The 27,695-nt window shown below is 40.9% G+C and overlaps 1 pseudogene; it reads right to left on the bottom strand.

Moving 5' to 3' along the window:
- Positions 1-16,317: 16,317 nt before the first annotated feature.
- LOC133959004 (E3 ubiquitin-protein ligase TRIM35-like) lies at positions 16,318-18,214 on the bottom strand (annotated as a pseudogene).
- Positions 18,215-27,695: the final 9,481 nt, after the last annotated feature.

Below are 27,695 nucleotides of genomic sequence, written 5' to 3'. Positions count from 1 at the left end.
CTCTCCCTGGTAGTAAGTCGTTGTCTTTGGCATGAGCAGAACTCTGATAAACACGACCAATCTGCAGTAGTCACTTATTGACCTAAGATCCTGCGCACGCCCTGCCTGTGCACACAGAACTCAGAAAGCAAGCCACAGAAAAGTCGGGTTCTTGCAGTTGTCAGGCAATGTGCATTAATGTAGCGTAGCTTTGACGAGAGGGCCAATGAGGGGGGGATGGGATGTATCGGTTGCATTAGTGTAGTTTCATCTTTTTATTTTTCATTACTTAACACTGCAATATATCCCTCACAAAGAGGACAGACGACAACGGGGAAGTGAACACATTCTTCAGCTATTAAACATAAAATAGCTTTCAATTGTGGCCACCTTTCATCACCATAAGGTCCCTGACCATCACGTTTGTCTTTTCATTATATCTCTTTATCCTCTTCTCATTATTAGAGCTGTAATCATTCATGGGTGCCCTTGGTTGGTTTTTGTTTACTGCTTGGTGATGTTGAGGTGGTTTTAAATGATAATGCGATCCCAAGGTCTACCTTCTATGTTATGGTCTAGAAGCAGGCCAACATGTGATCTGTAGGGTAAACACATAATTTTATTATTATACAACAATGGTTTCTAGTTTCAATAAGAAGAAACAAAAGTGTTCAATGCTAGAATAAAGGGCCTTTGTAAATGAGCACAAGATATCGTTTAGAAAGAGTGTTCTATCACACAAAATTATTTCCTAGCTAATTCAGACTTTTTGCTGCAGATAAGATGGTACAGGTTTCAGCTGTCAGCCTTACAGTAACATATGACCTGTAGGGTCAATCATGGCTTAATAGAGTAAGTCTAATGGGTATAGCGCTCTACCACATGGAGTTGCTGGACCAGGCAACATGAAGGACATTTCAGAAGGAAGGTTAAGCCTTGTAGCTGTAAGTGTGCAGTAATTAGACAGAGACAGAAACCTTCTGGATATGAGTGACCTTTGAAACCAAGCTGCTCTCCTCAAAGGAGATGTGGTCGAAAATCACACATACAATTTGTTATTACATGTGTAACAGATTTTATGTGAATTTACGTGTTAGAAAGAGTAAAAACATAAAATACCTGTTCCAGGTTTCTTCCAGTTAATCTGGAAGTTTTTTTTCCTCCACAGTCGGCAAAATACTGCTCATTGTTGCAACGGTTATGTATACGTTTTAAGGTCTTGAAATTATTATGGTTCGGATTTGGCCCTTAAATTAAATTAACCACCTTTTACTTTAGTTAATTTATCTTTTTCCCATGGTTTTTTGTGACTTGTAAAATTGTTTAGATAAGTGCAATTTTGTGTAACCAGCTCAGCGACACCAGTCTCCATTTTCACTCAACCACCTGCCTAGTCAGTCTGCTCACCAACTCATTTTCCTGCCTGCTGGTCCTTCCATCCCACACACAGCTCAGCCTGTATTCCCTGCCCAGCTATTGATTCCTCCTTTGCCCTCAGCCGTCGCCTGCCTGAACCCACACGTCACTAATGAATCTTCACTTTATCACTTGTACCCATGCTTTGCATCTAGGTTCAACTTTTAAAACAAAACAGCGTCTGGGCTAAAATCACCAGAATTTCAGATTTCTGTTCGCACAGATATCTTGATTTGTAATCTCTGAGATTACCTGAGTTATATCTGTGAATTGACTATTATCATTTTTGAATTGATTCTGGATGTCCTTTGTTATGTCTGTGTTTGTGTACATGAACTGAACACTTGAGGTAGTCTCAAACCCATTTTGTCAGGAATTTCAATTTTTTGTATGAAATTTTACTTTTAAATTGTAAAAGTGACGTTTTAATAACCACACACTTGTGAAGAGAGAAACCTGATAATTCACAGTAAAAAAAAGTATTTGGCAAGGCTATGGCCGATATATGAGATAACATAGACTATAGTGGGTATAAAATGGGTACTATGAAGATAAATAATGATTCCTGACACTCTATAGCACTAGTCCTGGCAGATTAGGTTTAGGTAGTGTTGTGTTGGGCCAGAGTCCAGAGGCTGAGCACCAGTCATTGGAGCCGATGGTGGGACAAAGGGTTGTAATCTTTTGGCGGGAAAACATTCTCCAGCAGGCCTAAGAATCTCCCCCTGGTGGTTGGAAAATGTCCTGAAGAGCCTTTAGGACCCCCGCTGAGTTCCAAGCCCCGCCTACTGAGGTCCAACTCTGACACTCAATTGGCTTAAAGCCAGCATCATCCTATGACCAGCACCTCAAGGAGGCAGGACCTCTCAGGTAGAATAAAACCACTGAGACATCAATATTCGCTGCTCTTTCTCCCTGCTGAGGACTTCGACCAGGGCCCTTCGGGGCCTCTCAGATGTTCTAGCTCTAAAGGATAAATTTTAACTTTTATAAGCCCATTCCCAATTCCCTGAAGATAGAGCTTACCTTTCCAGTTAGTTGATCCGGAGGTATTTTTAGGGAGCAATTACAGATGTTTGTTTTATTTTCATTTTGTTTTATTTCTTTAATCAGTCGACGTCTTACTTTGATAGAGACTATTTTTGTTTTAACTTGAAAAGGCTGTACACAGGAACTCGCTCGCTGGCCGAGCTCAGAGACTTTCTTTCCAAATCCACAGCTGCATCATCGCTGTTCTGAAAACCCGCGCCCCACACGCAAGCAACACCGCGGAGGTCACTGTAAGAGGCTTTATTTTCTGGGCAGAGACTAGTTTAAATACTTATTGTGTCATTTTATTTGAGTGTGTTTGTTTGTAGATCGCTGATCTGTTTTTAGCGGTGTTATACGACGAACTGGAGACGTCACATCCGGTTCCTTTGTCTACTATGTTCTGAGAAGCGCGCGGTAACAAACCGGCGCTTCCTTTTTACGTGTTACCGTCAGAGATATTGTGCGGAGATTTACATCTGTTAAAAGATAAATCTTACGTAACTGAACTGCCCGCTTCGCCGGAAGTCTGTCTCTGACGATGTTTCTGATGTTTCCTGATCTCTCTCTATGTCTCCCTCTCTCTCTCTCTTTTCTCCTAAACCTGTTTTTACACACGTCCCGACCTACACTTACATATTTCACTTACATAGATACTCTGTATTACATGTGTGACAATTGTGATAAGTGCTGCTGCTGTTGTTTCCATCTTTGAAATATTGGAGTTTGTTAAATGAAAATCATGAAATAACATATAACATAATAACTTTATTTCTCTTTAATAAATACTTTTGTAATTAGTATTTCTGTGATTATTTGTACATATATATGTGAATACAGCTGGATTACTATAGCCTGTGCTCAAACTTAAAACCCATCATTGTTTATTATATAATCATTAATATTAAATATTGAGATTATTAATATAACTTATATAATTTGAGACTGATATTTAAAGATTGAATTGTTGGTCCCTGTAACCAGGGTGGTGCCCCGCGACAATAAGCAATGATTACAGATTGTATTATTCTTAATTGACAATTTTATTGTTTTCATTAATTATTTTAACTATTATTAATGGATAACCGTATCACTTCTAATTCATTATTTTACTATTCTTAATTAATAGCTTTATAATTTTTAATTATTTTAATAAATAATTTTTATTTTAATAATAATATTTCATGATTATTAATAATTAGCCAACGTCAAATCTACTCCTACTATTGCACAACAGTTGTGCTAAAACTTTTAACACAGAAGTCGTGTCAACAAATAAATATAGAAATGCTATTGTGTTTGGAATTGACAGGTGTTGGTATCAATGCATCTTTTTTAAGATTGGCAGTTGCGGAATAGTCTGGACACAGGTTTTCTAAAATCATATTTACACTCTACTCTATACCTGCCTGGTTATCCTGTTCTCCTTCCTATCATCTGATTACTGTCTTTTGGTTTTACTGCTGATTTGAGACTCCATCTCTTCAAAGTGTTTGAAGTGGGAATAACCTAAGGTAGAAAAGTGAGAATTCAAAATGGTGACTGCTCTCTTTTGGACTGGGGATACATACAACATCAGCTTGCAAAAAAAAAGTCCTTTCTCCCAAAAGACAACTGGGGACTTGCATTGGAAAGGGGCTATGTGACTGTTCAGTGCATATCTGTTGCCTGTTTCATAGGATTTCTGAGGTAAAAGTAATTTAATTTTACACTTATTTTACAGTTTCACTTATTTCCCAAGGCTTCGTGGCTTGATTTAGTCAAGAATACACTGATCTGTCACAAGATTAAAGCTGTGGTTGTAATTGTGCATCCATCCAACCATAGCTCAGCTGTACTTTAAATTGTTCCATGCTTGTCAGGCATCAGGTTATATTTTACAGCCAGTACCCCCCTAACAGCCCCAACACCCCATGCCAACCCCACATGTACAGAAAGGACAGCTGATCCCATGTGATGGGCCAAGTCTTCAAAGAACGTCAACCTTGTTAAATCACACCACAGGGGTTAGAAAGGAATAAATAAAGCCAGTAGAAGACGGGAAAGGAGTGTGGAGGAAAAATCAACACTCTGACATGCAGTTTCTCTAACAATGTACCGCATGCCAGGGTTTTAAAAGATTAAAATGTCTGAGGTTATTTTTTTTTGTTCCTCCTCATTAGGAGATGTCTTATGTGACTTCTCATTGTCAAGAGCGTTTGATACTGTTACATTTTGTTCCCGTTGATAGCAATTTGCATTTTCCTTTGGTGAAACATCTTGTTCCATGTGTCACTACAAAGGATTGGTTCTATTTTTTTAAGATTCTTTTTTTTTAAGATTCTTTTTCTGTTGCACTCTTCCTTCCCCTCATACTGCTGAACCTGTGTTCATTTTCAGCAGGAATCCAGGCTGTTATGATGTGTGTACCACTTTGCATCCCCACTGTTTGAACAGAGCTAAAAGAATTAAAATAACACGTTCACCATGTGGCTTCACTTCCAACACATGAGGTACAGTCAGGATCCTTCACCGAAGAACAAAAGATGTTATACCTGCTATATTGGTGGAGGCAGGTGGAGGTAAAATGAAAGACTGTGGAGGAGAGATCTCATCTTCAATAGTGTCACTGGACTCTGATCCACTACTTTGGAAACTCATTAGAGGAACACGATGTTGGAGATAGGAGAGGCAAAAAGCGTTAATCAAAGTGGAAGCACAACCACTCTCACTGATTCATAGACTAAAACATGCTGTAGCTGTGATGTGTCACAGGAATGCTATGGCCACATTAGCACCGCTTAAAGAGCAAACCAATTTTCTAGGTTAGAGAAGAACTCTGAATTTTGGAACAGCATGAAGTACATGTACTTTGCCTTTGAACATTTGGCTCGATATGCAATAAACAGGGAAGAAAGCAAAGCATCCTTCAAGCAGGGGGACCAGAGCTTGTTGGCACACTTTGTACTTTTGTAGAGTACTCCAAATGTATTTATCTGGGATGATTAATATCAAGATCAAGAGTAGGCCTTAAGTTGAGGGTGCTAAGTGGTACTTCTTTCATCCTTGTAACACTTTTGATTAATAGTCAAAGGCACCCTGAAACACTGTGCCAATTTGCACTCATTGCAGAGTATGTTTTCACTTGAAATATGCTTGCTTGGAATTGTATTTTTACTAAATTGTTTGAGGTAATTATAAAAAAAGTTGTTGCTTCCTTTCTTTGTAGTACAAGACAATTTATTTAGTCTCTGTGTTCTAATATAATATAAATATCTCATCTCATCTCATTTTCATCCGCTTATCCGGGGTCGCGGGAGGAGCAGCTCAAGCAGGGGGCCCCAGACTTCCCTTTCCCGGGCCACATTGACCAACTCTGACGGGGGGATCCCGAGGCGTTCCCAGGCCAGTGTTGAGATATAATCTCTCCACCTAGTCCTGGGTCTTCCCCGAGGTCTCCTCCCCACTGGACGTGCCTGAAACACCTCCCAAGGAAGGCGCCCAGTGGGCATCCTTACCAGATGCCCGAACCACCTCAGCTGACTCCTTTCTAAGTAAAGGAGCAGCGGCTCTAATCCGAGTTCCTCACGGATGGCTGAGCTTCTCACCCTATCCCTAAGGGAGACGCCAGCCACCCTTCTGAGAAAACTCATCTCGCCGCTTGTACCCGTGATCTCGTCCTTTCGGTCATCACCCAGCCCTCATGACCATAGGTGAGGATAGGAACGAAGATCGACTGGTAGATCGAGAGCTTTGCCTTGCGGCTCAGCTCTCTTTTCGTTACAACGGTGCGGTAAAGCGAACGCAATACCGCCCCCGCTGCTCCGATTCTCCGGCCAATCTCACGCTCCATAGTAACCTCACTCGCGAACAAGACCCCAAGGTACTTGAACTCCTTCACTTGGGCTAAGGACTCATTTCCATATAAATATGTATATATGTATTACATTAACATCTGATCTTAATATGTCTCTGTTGACTTTACTGAGACCAAATTGGGGTTTGATCACTGTCCAGGTCCCATCAATTTTGCTTGGGTCCCAAAAAAACAAACAGAGGAAGATATTAACGATTCGTGAAGGTGTGTTTTTGTGTTTAATGCGATTTTTCTCTTCCTCACTCCTCACTGTGGGCGGCTGTGGCTGAGGGGTAGAGTGGTCGTCCTCCAACCTGAAGGTCGGCGGTTCGATCCCCAGTCTGACCCATCTGCATGCCGAAGTGTCCTTGGGCAAGATGCTGAACCCTGAATGGCCCCCAATAGAATAAATTGCTGCTATTAGATGCACTGTATGAATGTTTGTGTGAATGTAAAAACTGTACTGTAAAGCGCTTTGAGTGGTCATCAAGACTAGAAAAGCTCTATATAAATACAAAACCATTTACCATTGATTAACATACATAATTAAGAAGAGGACTGCTCCCTGTGTTTACTAGCTAATTGTTAATAGGTGCTAGGTGATGATGAAGTTAAGGATTGCAAGAGGTAAACAGTAGGGATGAGCGAGTACTGTATTATCTGTATCTGTATCTGTTAACCATATGAATTATCCGTATCCGTATCCGTACTCGGTGTGGGCGGGGCCTAACCCGGAAGTGGGCTGAATTTAACCCGGAAGTAGGCCATGTTGTCTTGAAACGGGCGGGGCTTTAACCAGTATGGTTAAAGCATTTTAAGCATGCAATTGATATGGGTTGATCAAAAATTGTTATATTTATTGCTGATTAGAAAACTATTACAGGACAGCATCAGCATTGAGCTTCAGATCAATGATTTTGATCACAATAGCAAATGAACTATTTACAGAACAAGTTTTGCAACAATGAATACAACACATGCTGTTGCAATTATGAAGTGAAATGTAATAACAAGTATTTTCATACTCAACATAACCTTCTTTTTTAACTTTGACATTTTTTTATGATTTTTGTATTTTAATTTTTTTATTTTTTTTATTTCCACACCAGGTGTGTGTGTGTGTGTGTGTGTGTGTGTGTGTGTGTGTATGAGTGAGTAAGAGAGAGACAGAGAGAGAGAGGGGGGCGGGGAGACTGTGTTCTACGGATCAAATAGTCCGATGCTGTTTTTCAGATCTGCATTGACTTTAATGAAGACCAGTTCTTCCACATGGCTAGGGTCTAAGTTTGCACGCTGTGGACTGACCACATTTCCAGCTGTGCTAAAAACACGCTCAGACTGGACACTTGTAGGTGGACAACTGAGATGCTGCAGTGCAAAGCGTGTAAGATTGGGCCAGCATTGAAGCTTGCCTGACCAGTATTTCACTGGGTCATAGGTAAGGCTGATGTCCCCATCTGCCAGGTAGGCCTCCACATCACCTGATGGTAAATGTGTCCTCATTGGAATAGCCGATTTCTTTTTCTGCAGGAAAGACAAGACTGAAGTGCTGCTGGTGTCAGGTGTCTCTTCTGTGTTTCTTGCAGGTGTAGCCACAGGGTTACAGAGCTCCATCCTGTGGAGTAATGTCCTCTTCAGTGCCTCCACATCAATATTGTCTGGAAAACAGCTGGCTTTATATCTGGGGTCAAGGAGAGTGGCGAGCAGAAATGTGGAGTTTGCAAAAATTGGTTGGAAACGCCATTCTAGTTCTTTGCTCAGATTGGCTGCCAGTCTCCTTGCTGCTGTGCCTAACTTTTCCCTGGACTCAGCCGCAACATCTTGGCCCAGCCCCACTGTGGCATCCTGATCATCATCACCAGCCATGAACTGATCAGATTCATCCTCAAATTCCTCACCAGCTGCAAGGCCTCCCACATGCAGTGACCTGATGATGGAGCACAGGCCATGCAGGAGGGGGATGACCTCAGAGATGGAGGCGCTGTGTTTTGAGAGTGCCCTTGTGACCTCCTCAAAAGGACAAAGAACAGTCTGATGCTAACCTCTGATGCTAACCTCCACTCATTTGGATAGATGATTGTTGGAGCTCTACCCATGTTAGACTCCTGTGTCATAATCTGCACAGCCCTGCGCTGTTCCAGCAGCCGCTGGAGCATGTAGAACATATAGTTCCACCTTGTTTTTATATCTGTTATGAGCGTGTGCTGGGGAGGTTCAACTGTGTTTGCAGCTCATGTAGTCTGTTGCTGGCTTTACTTGAGTGATGAACATGGCCAGATATGATCCTGGCTTTGGAGAGAAGGGATGTCACAACCCTGTCCTTCTCCAGTGCTTTGATCACCACCAAGTGAAGCGTATGGGACATGCAACGGATGTGCCCATATTCAGTCAAAGCTTTCACCATGTTGGCTGCATTATCTGAAACAACAAACCGTATTGTGACAGACTGACCAACAGACTCTTCCCACTCTCTCATCTTTTCCTTAAGGCAGCACAGAATGTTGTTTGATGTGTGCTCAATGTCCAGCACACCAACATTTAGCAGCCCTGCTGTTCTCTGTACTGAAGCTTCCCCTACACGTTCACACCAGTGCCCAGTTAGACAGAGATATGCATGTGCCTTGTGATTGCTGGTCCAGAGATCTGTAGTGAGGTTGATGACACCTCCTTCAGCTGCCTTAATTGACTGGACCAACTCCCCTCTCATTGCCCCATACAGCTCAGGCACTACAGTTCGACTGAAATAGTGCCTCGATGGGATCTTATACATGGGCTCTAAAAAGCCAACAAGTGTCTTGAAGCCTCTCCTCTCCACCACAGAGAAAGGTTCAAGATCATTGCAGATCATTTTACCAATCATCTCTGTAATTTGTTTTGACCGGGGATGGTTTGCTGAGAATGGCTGCTTTGCTGCAAATGCAGTGAGTATTGGTGAAGAGGAAGATGAATGTGAGCCCTTAGTAGCACCCAGCTGAACACCAGTGACCCGAGAAGGAAGAGGAGAGGAGGAGGCTTCAAGACACTTGTTGGCTTTTTAGAGCCCATGTATAAGATCCCATCGAGGCACTAGTTCAGTCGAACTGTAGTGCCTGAGCTGTATGGGGCAATGAGAGGGGAGTTGGTCCAGTCAATTAAGGCAGCTGAAGGAGGTGTCATCAACCTCACTACAGATCTCTGGACCAGCAATCACAACGCACATGCATAGAAGGCTGATACAGTGGGCTTTCTAATGTGATGGGCATATAGCAGATGGTTATGTAGAGATGTTGTGTTGTAATGTTTTGCATCTCTACCTCTGCTTAGCTTGGACTTGCAAAGCTTGCAAATGGCTTGGAGGGATCATTTTCAGACACAGTGAAAGAGTACCATACTGCAGAAGTCCTCTTGGTCTTTGGTGGAGGAGGACCTCCATCACCAGATGCAATATTGGTCTCAGTGGGGGAAAGGTGGGTGCTACTGCCACCCTCACTGTCCAGCAAGGTTAAGCAAACTCTGACTGGCGGTTCAGTGTCAGCTGAAATACTCTCTGTATCACTCATTATTCTGTATCACTGATCATGAGAGAGAGAGAGAGAGAGGGGGGGAGTGTGTGTGTGTGTGTGTAGCTTAATTTGTAATATTTTTTATACCACTACTACCTACAAAGTGTCAGACACTCAGTGCGTGAAGTAAAATAAAACTGGTTAGAGCCTACTGACGAGAGAGAGAGAGAGAGAGATAGAGACGCTAGAGAGTAGCCAGACACTCAATGCGTGAAGTAAAAAAAAAAAAATCTCAGACAGGCAGAGACGCAACGTGAGTCGCTTTCTACCAGCACCACGTCTGAACGAACCCACGTTTAACAGAACTCTACTGGTTAATAAGTAAGTACAAACTGAAATAAAAAAAAACTTCAAGCTGAAGAAACCCTAAACGTTAACGGAGTTTTCAAATCCAAAGGGGAATCAACAGAATCCTTGTGGGATGCAGTAACTGGCAGAGAACCTTTACTTAAATGTGCAGGAATGTGGGAGCAGAGGCAATTGAAATATACAATTTAAAACTTTATGTAGTCCTGGGTCCAGTGGACCCGAACATCACATATGTAATATAAATGTGTGTGGGGGGGGGGGGGGGGGGGGGGGGGTGTAAAGTGTAAAAAAGTCACTGACTAATGTTCCTTTATATATTCATCACAGAAAATGAGCCAAGGCCAATGAGTCTCAGGTTGAAAAAAAGATTTATCCCATCATTTTTCTTTTAGCAAACATTGAAAACGGGTCCCACAGACCCGAACACCAAACAACGGTTAAATGTGATATAAAGAATGTCAAACGTGTCATTCAATGCTGTTCTGGTTAGGGTGAGAGTAAGTGTTAGGCAGGAGAGAAATGACATGGCATGGTATTCAGTTGTCGTAAGGTGATACCAGGCTGCTTATATACTATAACAGATTAAAACCAAAGTACTGAAGAGGAGCCTCAAAGGATTGAAAGGAAGCATGAATCGTGACATGTTTCACGTAATGCCAGGTCAATCATCTGAGTGTGTCAAAGCGTTGGTCTCTGTCAATTTTTGCATTTTAACACATATCACATAACAAAAAGAACACCATGTTCCCATACACAAATAGGGTCGAAATGTTTTTAAATTGTAAGGTTGGGAGTTGTTGCAGTGAATTTGAAAGATCAGACCAGAGGAATCCTCACCAGGAGCGTATGGTGGAGGACTAAGAGATGCAAATTAAAAACATATGCAGAGGGAGGAGAAGCAATGCAGCAAATCAAATGCCACCCTTTCACTCCCTACAAGATTCAAGAGTATCCTTTGGCAGCTAAGAAAGTAATACAGGACCAAATCAAAAATGGTTTCGCTCCACTTGTCTCATAGAAAGTCTCACTAATAGCCAGCCTGACATTGGCTAAAGTGGCCTTTTCTACACATTGCTGTGACAGAAGCATTGCATCCCTCTGAACACTGAAATGTGACATATGCCTGACACATACAGGGATATTTATTCAGAAACTTCAGCCATGAATAATGAGGCTCTTTATCTCCCATGGTTGTTTTTAATTGTTTTAGTGTTTGAATCCATCATTGTGGTAATTGAAGGAGTGGTTAAGTGGGTATTTAAAGACTGCATTGACAAGTTAACACCTAATTGTCCATATTCATTGGCAGGAAGAAGCAGAGTTACATGACTGAGAACACTCATCAGTGCTTTCGACAACACAAAACGCACCTTGTTGTAAGGCTTATTAGGGAGGATTGAAGAGTTTATTCAGCCCAGTGACGCATTGAACTAATTAACAAGAGTATTTTAGAGGAAAGACATTGCTGAGGAATTCTCCTCATCACTCGTGCTCTCGTCTCTGCAGTCAAATTAAGTGTTATCTTTCATGTACAGTATGTGCAGGGAAGAAAAGAGCTGGTCGAGGGGTGGGTTTGGCAGCCAGTTTTCAGGACACTCATTATCTCTCCAAAGTGATAGTCATGTTTGAAAATGACTGAATATTTAATGTCTCCCTCCCACACTGAATTGAAAGGGTTGCTGCATTTGTAGTAGATCTCAATTTGTTGCCACTTGAGATGCTTGTTTCTTACATTCCTTTGCCCTTTTTCTCCAACTCTTCCCTTCCTTATCTTCCACCATGCTCCTAAAACCTTGCTCATCCTACAGACTCTTGACCATAGTAATTTATGCACTGATGATGGTAGGGCATCCAAGCCAGTGCCGAGATAATCACGCCAATGGTTCCAGCAGCCATGTTTAAAAGTGCTGTGGAGCTTCCAGATCTTGTGGTGCCTGGCGGGAGGGTGATGGAGACGAGGCCAGCGCCGGGTGAAGGAGACACAGTTTGAGCATGCTGAAGTTTTTCTGATGATCAATACAATGTCGACAGCCAGGAATGGGGTGGAAATGCAGCCATGTGCCTGTAAACATATGAAGTGGGGCTATTATAAAGTCTCAGCTTGCCTTGCACAAGGGAAAGGGGCTGTGGAGGTCAAGCAGGGATCATTACTTAGCTGCTCCTGCTTATTTTCCCAGAGCATGGCTAGAGAGGCGAGAACGAAGGGTATAAAAAACCAACATGCAGGCTCTGAACCCAATGAGTGATGCTGAGTGACACTTCAAACTAACATGAACTGACTTCCTCGGGCATTAAAAGACCATTTTTGGTCTCTAACTTTAAAGAATTATCTTAAATGTTTCTTCACCTGCAGAAAGGTCAAGTTATGCATTATTGTTTTGCTTCTTATATTCAGTTTTAAATTCAAGGAGCTATACATTCCACACACCAGAGTCTTCATGCATCTACAAAAGCTGAATGCTGTCAACTTCATTATCTGCCAGAAACTCATGTCTCAGCTGCAGCTTCGGCTTTTATTAGAAGTATTTGGCGGAATTTAAGTTGGTTTGTTGAATGAAATCAATGAGAGCTGCTGAAACTATTTAGAGACCATCACTCTTAGAGTGTAAATGGCACCATCTATTTAGCTTTCTGTAATACAAAAAAATGCAATCCTTGCAACAAATTAGTTGTAAAACAACTACATAAAGTAGTGTAAATGTTTAAAGTAATTAATATAAACATGGGTGTTATTAACAAATCCTACCTTAAGAAGAAAGTTTAAATTCAGAAGTGCATGACTATGATGATAAATTCAAGCAGCCTCAATGCTTCTACCCTGTGTTTTGGACAATTAAATATTTAAAGCAAGATGTTCTAACTTTATTATGTAACATCTAGGGAAAAGGTTGTATGTAAATTTGTAGGGAATAAAACACTTTTCACTACACTATAGGGTTTCACATTTTGTTGTTTATACATTTTTGTTGTGTTATTGTTACACTACATTTAGTTATTTACCATTAACATGAATTTTGCCTAATCTTGTTATTGTTGATGGTGCCACGTCCTCAACCATTAGCATCTGTATATATTCATCAGAATACTTCCTGTTATTATAGCACTGCATGTATGGTTGCCCCTCTCTGGAACAACTTGAACAACATAAAATACCTTTTCTGATCTTTAATGTTATCAATATTTAATTGCAAAAAATTAATTCCTACCTGTATATCAACTTTGGTTTCATGATTAGCCTTTAACTGTGTCTGTTGGTTTGTTTATTTTTCAGCAGCATTACTCAAAAAGTACTGAACCGATTTGAAAAAAAAAGATAGTGATGAGATATTGGTAAGCAAAGGATCCATTATATGGATTTTGTTGCATATCTAGTTCAGGGGTGTATCCACAAATGTTGTATCACCTCCCTTAATATTGTGAGTGGCATTTTGCAACATTTTATTCAGTTGCTCAGGAAATAATATTTGGAGCTTGTTCTTAATAATGAGGCATATTGCCCCGTCCTGGGAAAGGGAAACAAGAGTTAGTAACAAGCAAGAGAGAAACATTAGAAACTACACAAAGGAGGCTGAAAGATACCACTGAGATATTGCTCAGAAAACTAGCGGTGGCTAAAGTGTTTCTATGTCATTATTACACTTTAGTCTTCATGTTCGCAAGGCAGCCGCAGGTATTAAGAAATTAATTTGAATGTTAAAAGCCCTCCCAACCACCTAGTCTCTCTTCGCCCACGATATTGACCCTTGTTTGCACTGAGCTTACTAAACGTTCAATCGCACCTCAGATTGCTCTGCTGTGGTTTATACATTTCAAGAGGAGAGGAGCAGGCCTTTGAGGTGGAGGCTTTTGATTTGTTAGAGGAATCGGAAATGCTGTGATAAGCCCTGATATAGCCACATCTGGGGAGGCCGCCACCCACCGCCTGCTGCTTCTGCCTGTAGCCCCTGATCACATAGCCAGCAGGCTCAGAAACGGCCACATAATGGGTGACATGCATGCCTATGTATAAAAATGTGCGATTGTGTGTATAGAGCCAGCTTGTTTTTTTTAGCCTATAAAAGAAGGTTTTGATCATGGATAGTGTGCTGGAGGTCCACATTTATGAAAGAGAACACAGAGGACCCCTGTGCCATCACCACACACCCACAGCCCAGGAAAGGCATTAACAAAGTAGCCACATTCACACTCTCAGTATGTGTCTCCATATAAGTGTGTCTTCATCCAAGGGGGAAGAAAGAGAGGTCTGGTGGAACATGACAAGAGGAGCTTCGATGAATTGATCTAAAATTCATTTTAGATAGGATGAATGGTGTGTGGGCCCACATTGTGGTTATAAATACCATTTCCACCCAACAGGATCAAGATATTAGTTCCATGGGATGTCTTTTTCCTGTGATCACAAATGATTAATATCAAGCTTCCTTTTATCAGTATCAACATCACTATTTTCTGATATTGTCATAACCAACGTCTCTTTGCATGACTACAAGATAAAAACATACATTCTTACGTGGAATATGATCTCTTATCATCCATATCACCATTTACACTGACATCCTGCTCTTAACAGTCCAGAGCAGCTGTAACCAAACATGTGGCCTCAGGAGTTGTACAAGTGCAAATAGGCAATTGGACTTGCTTGTATTTCTCAAAGGTATTTCACTTCCCATCCAAAAGGCTTTTTCAGTTGTAACTGACTAAAGGTCAGTTAGGATTCATCTTCAAGAAACACAAGCGAGTCCAGTTGCCTATGAAAACTTGTACATCTGATATTATTCCAACAAATGACTCACTGTAGTGAATAGCTTAAATAGAGTACCCTGTTGGAACATAACAATAAGACATTAAATGTTGATCATTTTAATAGACAAATTAAATTGTAATGCCTTCATTATGTTGATATTTTGGGGAAATACAGACCCGAGGCTATGGATCGCTGGGTCACCCTCATGCATGCAACAACTAGTTTGTTCTCCTTGCAGGTTTCAGAAAATGGACTGTCCTGATAACCACGACATAGATGATTAGCTTAACTAGTGCTCACCCCCAACTTTGCAGTGTCTCTGAATTGAACATGCCACCAGTATTGATGGGACACACTCCTTTATGTTTATCATACCATTCTTGCAAATTCCAGTCTAACTTTGTGAAGGTTATCAACTTCAAGTTGATTCAGCAATCTTCCAAGGTGCTGTATGCTCCTCAGAAGCAATGTTATGCACTTGTTAGGGCCCGAGCACCGGACAGACAGTGAGACAGTGACGCCCTATTGAAATGGTACGGATTATTATAAAAAAAAAAAACAAATTTAGAAAATTTTCAGAAAATTTGAAAATTCTGAAAATAGGTATTCTGGACAAATTTTCAATGGGTGTGGTAAAATGGCTCAACGGTGCCCCCCGAGCCCCCCGGAACGTGTTCACATTGACCGATCTTCACAAAAATCGATACACAGGTGTATCATGACCAGACAAACAAAAAACTCTGAGGTGCAGTTTGAAAAACACAACAGGAAATCAGCCATTTTGCATTTAGTGACCATTTTGACCATATTTCACAGTTTTACTTTGAGGTACTTGCACCAGGGCTTTCATCAGATCAATTTAAAATTGAGATGAGTGTCATCTCAACAAGATGGAGATACAAACTATCTAAAAGATCGATTTTTAGGGCCTGAGCACCAAACAGTAGGAGACAGTGAGATTGAAATTGTAATTCTGTCTGAAATTTGGCCTGCAGCTGAACTAGACTGTGTTAAGTGATTTTTCTTCTCCGTACTAGCACTGTCCAGGTTGTTAACAAAATAGGAACTATCCTATTTTGTGTGCCTAGAACTTGTTTTCTTTCGCTGAGTTATCATAAGGGCATTGTGTATCAATCCTGCTACTGATCAGAAAGGGAAAGATCCATGTTGAGTGATATTTACAGTATTGTTAAGTGGTTATACTGTGCTCTATTAGTGTTCTTAGGCAGACACAAGATGCACTTGTTTATTCTGTGGGTTCTTCATTGTCCCTAGAAGTTCAGATGCACAAATCCATTACTTTTTGAACCTCAATCTATGAGGTTCAATTGTTTTTTATTCTACAGTACATGTATATTTTTGTTATAATTTGTCATGTTATATTTACATCCCAACTTAAAAAAGGTCAGAACTCTGTTTCTGTTTCATAGGTTTTAATATTTTTATCACAATATTGCATTCACATCACTAGGCTGCTGTTGAATAAACACTCTAACAGATGGAATAATTTTGGCTTCATCACATCAAACAGACAAATGTTCATATATGTTGGATTATTTTATCTGTGAACAGACTTTATGTGATTAAACATGAATCATGTCTCATCCATGAAATTAAAAACAACCCAAAAATAAAGATCAGAAAATCATGACATCTTTTTCCACATGTGGAAAAGACGACAGGAGAAATAAAAAGGAGTTAGAAGCAAAAGGAGAAATAAACCAAGCTTTAGAAAAACGCATTTAACATTTAAATTCAGCAGATCTCTTGAAAAAATAAACATGATGAATAAAATCTTTATCACTAACTGCTCTGATCCAGCGTCACAGAGACATTCACAGGTAACAGCTTCACTGGGTGATGATGATCTAAAATGCTAAAGTATGGAAACATATTCTGAGTGAAAGTGTGTGTGAAGGTGTGAACGTGTTTGTTATTATCAAGATCGGAGAATGACAGTTCTCCTCTGTCGCAGTCCAGTTTCACTCTGATCCTCTGGATCTTCTGCACAGAGAGAATAGATGATGCTGATGGTGACTCTGCTGAGTATTTACCTTCATTGAACTTTATTCTCCATAATCCAGACGGATTGATTCCCTTCCTCTGGACAAACTCTGCTCTTACACCCAGTAACCAGTGTGTACTGGCTCCAACCAGGATGTCCCAGCTGTGAGTCCCTGAGTTAAAACCCTCAGATCCCAGGACTAATGGGTAATGATCAAACCTCTCTGGATTGTCAGGAAGCTTCTGTCTCTCTCCTCCTCTCAAACTGGTCAGATCTTCAGACAGAACGAGTCCTGGATGAGCAGAGTTTGGGTCCAGAACAACAGGACTGTAGGAGACCTCGTCCTTCATCTTGTTCCAGATGTTGAAGCTCAGGTTGCCCAGATGTTTTGCCTCGTCTTTAAGAGCTCCTGAGGCCAGCTGTGGGTCATCCAGCAGGGGGCGCTGCTGCACTCGTTCCACTGCAGCCTTGTAGTTGAGCAGGTACGAGACGTCTTCAGCTCTCAGCTCGTCCTCTGTGGTTCTGATTGTCTCTGAAAGAGCTTTTATGTCTCTGCTCAGTGCCTCAATCTTCTCCTTCATCATCCGACTCTTCTGCTCCTCATCCTCCCTCAGTGCAGCCATCCTGGCCTCCTCTTCCTCCTCCAGAAACGGATGAAGCTTTTTAAACTGCTCCTTGATCTGCGTCTCTGTGAGTCCGGCCTGGAACTTTATGTGTTTGGCTGTTTGTTCAAACTTTACTTTAACACGTTCAAAACACTATAATTTCTTCTTCAAGGGCTCCAGTGTATCCTGAAGCTGCTTCTTGTGTTGTTGTGGAGCTTCATCAGTGGGTCTGAATCTGTGCTCGGTGGGTTTTTCTGAATGTCTGCAGATGACACAGACTGGCTGCTGATGGTCCAGACAGAAGAGTCTGAGTTTCTCTGAGTGCAGACTGCAGAGGGCATGTGAAGAGCTTTGATCTCTCTCGTGTAATAAGGTCTCACACAGTTTCTTTAACGTCAGGCTAACAGGTGGTTCTGACCTTGAAGATCTTCTCTTACAAAGTGGACAGTCTTTTGCTTCTTTGTCTTTCCACCAGCCCTTCACACAGTCTTTACAGAAGCTGTGGCTACATGACAGTAGAACAGGATTTCTGAAGACATCTTGGCAGACGGGACAGCAGAGATCCTTGTCTGATCTGGAAGCCATTGAGTCTCCAGGTGAAGCTGAAAACAGACAGTCAGTGAGGTTTACTTCCCCTCTGAGTCAAGGTGTTTGTTAAGCTCACGGTCAGTGTGTGGAGCGTCAGCAGGTTGTAGTTTGACTCTTCTCTCCTGTAGCTGGTTTGGAAGGTGAATATGTGATCGTCTGTTTTTAAGCCTGCGTTTCTTCCGGGAGGAACAGATGTTTCCTGGTTTCTCAGGTGTGTCAGGAGAGGGTGGAGCTTGAGATGCTGGATGATGAAACCTGTAAAACCTGAAACAAATGTACAAGCAGCTCTGCTGCCAATAAAAAATAAGCACCCCCCTTATGGACTGCACTCTAACACTTTAACTCTTCACTGTGCCAGATTCATCTGCCTGTGCAATATCAACAGTTCATGTGCAATACATTCACTGTACATATTCTCATGCATCACATATCTTTACTGTCTTTGTTGTTCTATCTGGGGGCAATTTGGGGTTCAGCATCCTACCCAAGGACACTTCGGCATGCAGATGGCGAGGACTGGGGATCAAACTGCCGACCTTCAGGTTGGAGGACGGCCGCTCTACCCCTAAGCCACAGCCGCCCATGTTACATGTTACTTATTACCTGCTGATGTATTTTTGACTCTTGCTGCTGTACTACTACAAATGTCCCATTGTGGGAATAATAAAGGATCATCTTCATCCAAGATCACCTCTGCTTTCCATCAAGCGCTTTGCCTCTGCACAATCCATTCTCATTGTGAGCATAAAAACTTGGAGGGCAGCCCTCACTCATGACGTGCGTCATGAGTGACCATTCCTATTATAAAAAAAAACTCTTAGCAGATTCATGTTTGACTGCATGTGATGACGTTGTGATATGCAGCCACACACACTTAGTCATGCATGTTAGTGAACATTAACTGAATGTCTCTTTACTGGAGTTGTTGTGCCATTTTATAGATGCATCAAAAGAAGTTTCATTATTGTAATTATTATGTATTAATATAAAAATAAAACATAACAGTATTACATAATCATAAATAGCGAATCGCAACCACCCCAAACAATTATGATGATTCCTTATTTCTAAAATCTCCCACTTTTTATTTGTTATTTGCATTAATTTCAGTTAAATTTTGTCACTGAATTATGTAATTTTGTCAGCTTTCTTGCCAACATTTTTTTGCTATACCAAGACTGAGGGAGTTTTTTTTTAAATTAAACTTCTGTTAATACCCACGAACATAAGCTTGTCCATGTGAGATGCAATAACAGCATCTATAAAATCTGGATTGGCCGTTGGTCCATGTGGCTTCATGCTTTGATTTGGAAATGAAGCTGTCCTGGAGTTTCACTGCTGTAATTGCATTTCAAGCTTGTCTGGCAGCAGGAACACTGTTTCCTGACATGAGAATGATGAAATGCAGAGGCTGCTGATGTTCATCGACAGAGCAGCTTGTTTGAAAGAGGAGTCCTTTATCTCCACCTGAATACACATTGTTCTCAATGAGTTGTGTCTCCTGTTACACTATTTTTAAGAAACTATTAAATGTTAATGCAGTCTTGATCTTCTGTGAATGCTGTGCACGTGTGGTTATGGTGTTGCTCAAATGTTTTCTCAGCCTTCTCCGACCTTGCAGTCCACTGAAAGAACTATAGTTCTCATGAATACATTTATGTTGTGTCAGACTCTCTGTGAAATGTTTAAATGTTAATGAGAGGACATCAAATACCCATAACTAATGAGACCTGTTTATCAAATACTGGACACAAGTTCAGCAGGTCAGGAGGAAGCTTGAGGAGATCACTGACCCATTTGGAACAAATGTGACCCCGTGATTACGAAACAAAGTTTTTATTATTAATGATATGAACTCCCTGTTTGTAACAAGTGAGCAGCACAACAAAACGGAGCTTAAAGTCCACCTACTAAATGCAGGGATTTAACAGATTAAGAGTTATTTTTTCTTCTTTTCTTTATCCACTTACAAAAAAACCCCTAACCCTAACCCTAACTGCTCACCCAAAAAATGTATTTGACCTGAAATAATTAAGTCAAGCATGTCCTATTCTGTGTCTGAATGTACATTTTGGTTTGGGTTTTGTTGAGGGTATTGACTGTTGCTGGGACATGTCCTTGTGCTAGACCATTTACAATTAGTTTCTTCTTTTGTCAAAATGTTCATATAGTTGAGTAAATGATGGATAATTTGAAAGATTGAAGTAAATGTGCAGCACTGATGGAGAAATTTGGTCCAACCGGCAACCAAAGCTGGTCGAGGGGAGGGTCATGTTGGAGGTTTTCACTGGGCCAGCCTGAATGGAGAATTAGTTAATAAGTATTCAAAATGAACTTTTTATTCCACCGATCAGCTCAAATAAAGGTGGAATCCGCAGCTGGAGGATTAACCCTGTTTGTTGTGTCAGGGAAAAGGTCATAAAGAAACAAATTATTGTTTTGCTCTGAGTACAGTGGCCCTTGGTTGTCATCAATCTATCTCTGTATAGAAGTGTTGGACTGGATCAACCAAAGACACTTTGAGAACTTCCTATTTTCTTGCCAATGCATGATTCATTAAATTGAATAATAAATGGAGGTGATACCAGTCTTTCTTTAATACCTCCATAATGACTTATATTTACCTGGGAGGGATTAGTTTCTTGGGTTAGTGTATCGCCCTTTTGATGCATTATATCTGAGCCAGGAGAATTAGTGTGTGGACATGCCTCCTTTTTGTCCCATCCTCACTCAATCACATCCAGCGCATACATAAATCCTTTTACATGTGACCTCCCTTATGACTCGTGCAGATAATAAAATACTGGAGCTTCACACTGCCTGTATGGATACCTGCGATAATAACATAACAGCCCAGGGAGTCAAATCATCAACAGATGAGACGCGGTGCGCTCCACTCCATGTTAAACAGTCACTTAACGCACTGACACTGAAAGTAGCTTCCATTCCGTCTCCATGGAGACCCTGCCAGGGAGCCTGGTGCCGGTTGGCGGAGCCGGCAAAAGGCTGGTCAGGTGTGAAATTACCTCAGTGCCCGGTGCCATATGGAGCGTGAAGAGAGTTTAACAAAAGCAACATGGTTAGAGGAGAACCCTTCACCACACACACACACACACAAACAGAAATACATGTTTCTTTCTTTGCTGTCATACTAGTGTGATTCACTTCAAGCAGAATTTCCTCTCAGTGCAAAAGACAAGTTAAATTGGAGAGTACATGTGGGCATACTGATGCTTAATAGTGGGATGACTATAAAACAGAGTGAGATTTGCCTTGACATCTATAAACTACTGTTCCACTGCTCAGATTTGTTCTATTCCACATTGTATCAGCTCGGATTGAAACAGTGCTGGCTGTTGTGGATTTTTTAGATATGCAATAGAAATAACATGAATCTTTCAATGATGTCAGCACTGCAGACACTTATTTGTACATATGTGCACATATGAAATGTATAAAACCGAAACATAAAGAAAAGATGTCTATCAGGCTGCAGAGCTGCTGGTCTAACTCAAAGATGTAATAACCGTGTGAGTCTGTGATTAACAGAATGATCTGCCTGTGTGACAGTCAGGGAGCTGTCAGTCATAGATCAACTAAATCCAATCATCTAAACAAACTGAGTTCACCTTATTACCCCAAAGCCTTTAAAATCAGTTCACACACTCAAGTTGAATAGCCCTGTTCCTTGAGTGACAACCTGTGTACAGCGTAGCACTGAGTAGTGTTCAGTCTGTGTTAAGAGCAACAAATGTCAAGGCTTTCATGAGGTGGATGCAGGTCGAAGTACTCCTGTGCAGAAAATAAATAAATAAATATTTAAAAACTGTATTTATCAGAAAATGTGGTAGGTCAGAACTTTGAGCTTTCTGCATGACATCTGAATTACATGCCAGGCACAGCGGGGGCTGTGATGATCTGACATCCCAGTGAGCTCCATGAATATGATTTATGGTGGCAAATATCAGAGAGAGAGGTACGTGTTGGGCGAACAGCGCTCAGTGCAGTTCAGTGTGATATGAGCGCTAGAAAGGGACACACACACACACACACACTCAGCAGGAGGAAACTAAATCAATATATGGAGACATTTCATTTTTAGACTAATCCTGTTCTAATCTGTGTCCCGGTGTAAGGCAGCACTGGTTTGCTTGCACTGTTGAAAAAGTCCCACAGCCCACAGCGCTTCTCTGTGAAGCAGCGGTTCAAAGAAAACGTATAAACCTAAATCTGCTCTTATCATTGATGGATCAAATGATAATATGTGATGTTAAAGAAGTTGCTGTTATGAACAACACCTCAAACAATTATGGCCAAAAGGGCTGCATAAGCATCGTTCAGCCCATTCGTTTGTTTACAGCTAGCAAACTAGCCTTACTGAACTCATTCTCCGCAGCAATAGCCCACAGACATATTTAGAGACTTGCTGGCAAATGCAACAGAGCCTTTTGTAGATAAAGAGCTAAATGTTTTTACCAGGAGTTGATGGAGTCTAAACTAGAGTAACAATGGCGAGAGGGCAACCAGCACTTTACTGGTTTGGCTACAAATGGATGGCCATGCTACTTTGTCTGTGTTAGATGTCTAAATAGGAAACTTTCTGTTGATAGCTAAGCAAAAACTGTTGTAGACAACCACATGTTTGCATTTGGAGTAGTCTTGTAAATAATTAATTTTGGGGATGAGGCAGACGCGGTAATATTTGATTTCTTTAGTAATTTGTTTGTTGTCATGTGTGTGGCCTCTTGGAAAAAAGCAACCAGCCCTCATTCATTATTATATTTATCCTCCTCATCATGATTAGGGTGCTTTTGTTCACAGTCACTCTGTTTTTCCATTAACTGTTACGATTATAACTGATGCAAAGTATTCTGGTTGTCAGCTTATGTCAAAATGTGTGAATTATCATTACTTTAATCATTAGTAATTGGTGTAGTGTTGCGTGACTATGATACTTACCTTCATGAAATGCAACTCACTGCTTTCTGAGATTATAAGCAGGGTCAATATTTTTCTCATTAAAATATTCAAAATATGATAGTCATTACAGAAAATGTTTATCCTTAAATCTAATAAGAGAGCCTGACCTGCTTCTGGATAGTCCGATTCTTTTTACTGGTGTTTCAGTGGCTATTTAGAATTTGCTTTTCAGAACCTTTCCACTAATTTCCGTCTCATGAAACACATCTTCCAGCAGATTTTCGAAAATAAAATACAGTAGATGTTTTTGGGCTGTGTGCTCTCCTGTGCCTCTTAATATGCAATGCCATAAACACCCTCCTCCTCAAATGCCTTCAAACTATCTGACTTTTGACGTAGAAGCACTAAAAGCATCGACAACAAGCTTATACTATGTGACAACTGAAGAGAGGCACAATGAGTATTTCTGCAAGGTGAACAATGTTTTAACATTGTTCTTTGGACTCTTCTCAAGGTTTTTTCACACGCAGCCACTGTGTCTTTGAATTTACTAATCAGTGTCACATCAAAGGGTGCAATGATGACAGAGGCAGCATTAAAAGCAGCTCCTTGCAGGCTGAGGGTGGGGAGGGGACCAAGATGAAACTGTTCTACAAGGAGCCAGGTTCCTCTACACTTTGAGATTGAAAGTTGCGATGCATTCCTGTGTTTTGCTTGTCCTTGCCTTGCCCTCAGTGAACCAGATAATCATCCGTAGCGAGATGGAAGGCGACTAACAGAGGTGTGTGAGCACCGCAGGGACTTGGTGAGTAACTGTAGAATAAATATTCATATTTGTATTTTGCATCAAAACAGAATTACTGAACAAGAACAGATTGCACAGAACGAAATGTCAATTAGAGACAGGAAAGGGTGAGGGAACCAATAAATGGCATATGTTCCCACTTTATTCACTATATCAGTTACAACATTGGTACAATTCTGTGGCCTGTTTTAACGAGTTCACCCTGAACCATCAGGATTGTGAAACCTAAATAGAGTCAGTTGTTTCATGGCCTCATAGCTTGACTCTGTCAGAAATACATCAATGTGGAAAACTGGTTTCCATGTTGTAGCTATCAGTGTACATTTTCATCTTTATATGAACATTTTCAGCATGTTTCTTCATTAGTTGTGTTTGTTTGCAAATTATAAATGAACTCCTGTTCAGACAGTTGAGCTAATTATGCATCTGAGTTCTGTCTGCACAGGTACACTTACCCAGGAAGGACAGAGGTGACAGAACCATTCTCTGGTTTATCTGTGAGCTGTTTGAAACCTCGCTGCAGACAGTTAGGTGACAGCTGGCTGTATGAATGGGCCCAGTGTGGCCTTTGCAGACCTGCACCATATGCTCATCTGCTGTCTGAAAGTGTTGTCAGTCTTTTTTCATTATGTCTCGCTAAAGGTTCCAATGCAGGATAGAGATGAGATAGGTTTGTTGTGTTGGCACATTAATCATTCAGATAAATATTTATTCATCTAATTATTGTTACTACTACAGCAGGGAAACATTGGCAGGTTGAGTACATGTACAGCTTGTTTACAACAGAGCTTTTTATAAACCAACATTTTGCGGTGACGCAATTTAAAAGCAAATTCATCAAAATGTTTTCTGTCTTATCACACTTTAGAAATCAACAGTTTCCAATACCTTAACAGGCCAGACTACCATAGCGGTCAATAGAAAGGACAAACTAAATGCAGATAATTATTTCATTATTAATACATTTTTCTGATGTTTGGTATTAATTTAATATTTGATGCTTTAAAAACTCCCAAGACTGACTCTTGACTTCATGGGTGTAACAATACTTTCTGACTCCATGGCTAGTACCAAGAGCAGCACTAGTATCCAGGATATTATGATTTAAATTTTGTAAAGTGGGAGAAAGTGAACACATATTCTAAATTTTTAATACACAGTTACTGAGACGAACTGCTAGTGCATATCTTCAGGGATTAAAAGGTATTTGTACTTTAGTATTTCCATTTTATTCAACTAATACTTTCACATTTCATACGTATAAAAAACAACATCACAAAAGGGGTTGCTCTGCATAATGACTGAAATTTTTCCGACATAAAGAACATTAGTAGATTTTTCAACATCTTGTCTGGTTTTACCTTTGCCATTGTTAGGCACTAATTGCACTGTGAAGCAGAGTGTGAGCGTGCATGTATACACAATGCTGCCAGATTTGAGATATTCCACTGAAAGACATTTAGTGAAACAATGCACCAAGAAACTTTTCCAAAAGATGAAAATAAGAAGAAGACCTAATATCTTGCAGACTTTAATGTAATGCAGGTTTCTAAATATGCAAAAAAAGAATGAAAAATCTGATTTGTGAAATATTATGCACTCAACATTTAATAGGCATCAACTGAGCATAAACATGTCAGTATTTACCCACCTCTTGCTTCTGAAATGGTATTTACAAAGTACAGGAGTTAGGTGATAGATACATAAGAATATGAACTCTGACATGATTTAAGTGTAACCAAGGTACACTTCCTGAAAAGGTACAGGTAGGGTTGCAAATGTGTATGTTTGTGACATATTCAACTGATAGACCTTGCTTGTGCAGAATAGCAGAATAGACAGTGACAATGATCTTTGACTGGATCATACCTTAAATGGTGCTTAGATCATTGTAGTTCTATTTTTACAGTTTACAGTTAGCTACTGTTATTCAAACCACTTAGAGCCAATCTACACAACCGTCGGAAAAGAAGAACATTACATTAATTTGGAGTGGTGTTTCTGTCCACCTGATTAATCTAATATTCACTCAGCTTGTAGCTCTGTTTGGGTCTCCACCATCTACTAACTGCTCCATGGCTTTGAGCCGCTGTTCTCTAGATGTCTCTCTGGTGTTTGGTTGTGAAGCTGGTAGTGTACAATGGTCTTATCACAGCCTTTTTCACTGAGAGACCGGGGTTAAACAAGACTGTAAGAGTTGTAAATTCAATATTGTTGGCTGAAATGTATCTCGTGCTGAGAGGAAGGGACTGAGATGGTTTGTCATTACATCCAGCTCCTATTCACATTAAAAGTAGTATTCATTGGTAGTGCAAATGTATGATACGGGTCAGAATAATTATTCCGTCATTCAGTCCTCACCTTGAACACATATTTAAAAAGTGTGATTGTCTGTGGCGTGAGATCAGTGTGTCTGCGTGGGCTGCAAGGTCTGTGTTGAGAAAAGTGTGGAGACACAGGAGGCTCCTGTGTGGTAGATAGTTAAAATGAATGATGGTGCTTTTTTAGTTTTGTCAAGTCTCATACAGAGAGTGGCATGTTATTAAACGTAACATTACCTCTAAAGCAGTGGTTTAAATAATATTCAAGTGTGTGATAAAGATTAGTTAATCTGCACTCGATTAGTATAGCCTGGTTGAATGATCTGGTGATCGATCTGCTGATCGATTGGATACACCTGCAGAGGCCGGATTAGGGGAGCTCTGGGCCAGTGTTGCCAACTTAGCGACTTTGTCGCTAAATTTGGCGACTTTCCAAACCCTCATGGCAACTTTTTTAGTCAAAAGCTACTAGCGACAAATCTAGCGTCTTTTTCTGGTGATATTGGAGACTGACGGGAAAGCAAGTATCGTTATGCAGTTACTGTCCTCAATGAGCAGCGGGTGCTGTCGCGCATTCGCAAAGCCACCGCTGATCCTGCCCTGGCTTACAGAGCGGGATGTAAGTGTCAATGTATCTTCACTGTCACTGGAAAATATGAGTCATGAGTCATTGAAATCAGTCTCTTCATCGATGCAGAGTCCACATCTCAGTGGAACTTGGTGAAATTGAACCCTTTCAGGAACCTGAAAACTAAACCAAAACTTAAGAAGAAAAACAAAATAACTTGCTCTGCCAGAGTATCTCTTCATTTTGCCGGTCCCAAGCCCGGATAAAGGAGGAGGGTTGGACCTAGAGCTAGAAGTTCCACCCCACATAACAGCCTTTTGATTAAATGTGATATTCTAACATTTAACAATACAGGACAAAATTTATTTCGATTTATGTATGTGGGTCTAGATACAGCATTAAAATCTGTTATTTTGTTATTTTGAGAAGTGATGGCCTATTTCAATGGCAAGATAAAAAAAAATAATCAACAGAAGAATACGGAAGCGTATTGCATTCACTTTTATTTTTTATATTTTTGGGCATTTGTCATCACCACACATCATCGTGCAGCGCACATCGTCCTGTGGCGCACTTTATCCTGCAGCGCACATCATCACCACACATCATCGTGCAGCGCACATCGTCCTGTGGCGCACTTCATCCTGCTGCGCACATCATCCTGCAGCGCACCTCATCGTGGGCGCACATCATCCTGCAGCGCACATCATCACCGCACCTCATCATCATCACCACACATCATTGTGCAGCGCACATCGTCCTGTGGCGCACTTCATCCTGCTGCCCACATCATCGTGCTCTGCACATCATCCTGCAGAGCACAACATCACCACACATCATCGTGCGGCGCAAATTGTCTTGTGGCCCACTTCATCCTTCATCGTGCCACACATCATCCTGCAGCGCAAATCATCACCACATATCATCGTGCGGCGCACATTGTCTTGTGGCCCACTTCATCCTTCATCGTGCCACACATCGTCCTGTGATGCACCTCATCCTGCTGGGAACATTGTCCTGCGGCGCACA

The sequence above is a fragment of the Platichthys flesus genome, chromosome 8 (assembly GCF_949316205.1).
Source record: "Platichthys flesus chromosome 8, fPlaFle2.1, whole genome shotgun sequence".
Taxonomy (NCBI): Eukaryota; Metazoa; Chordata; class Actinopteri; order Pleuronectiformes; family Pleuronectidae; genus Platichthys; species Platichthys flesus.
The sequence above is the reverse complement of the archived record's forward strand: the minus strand, read 5'-3'. Positions and strand labels throughout refer to the sequence as shown.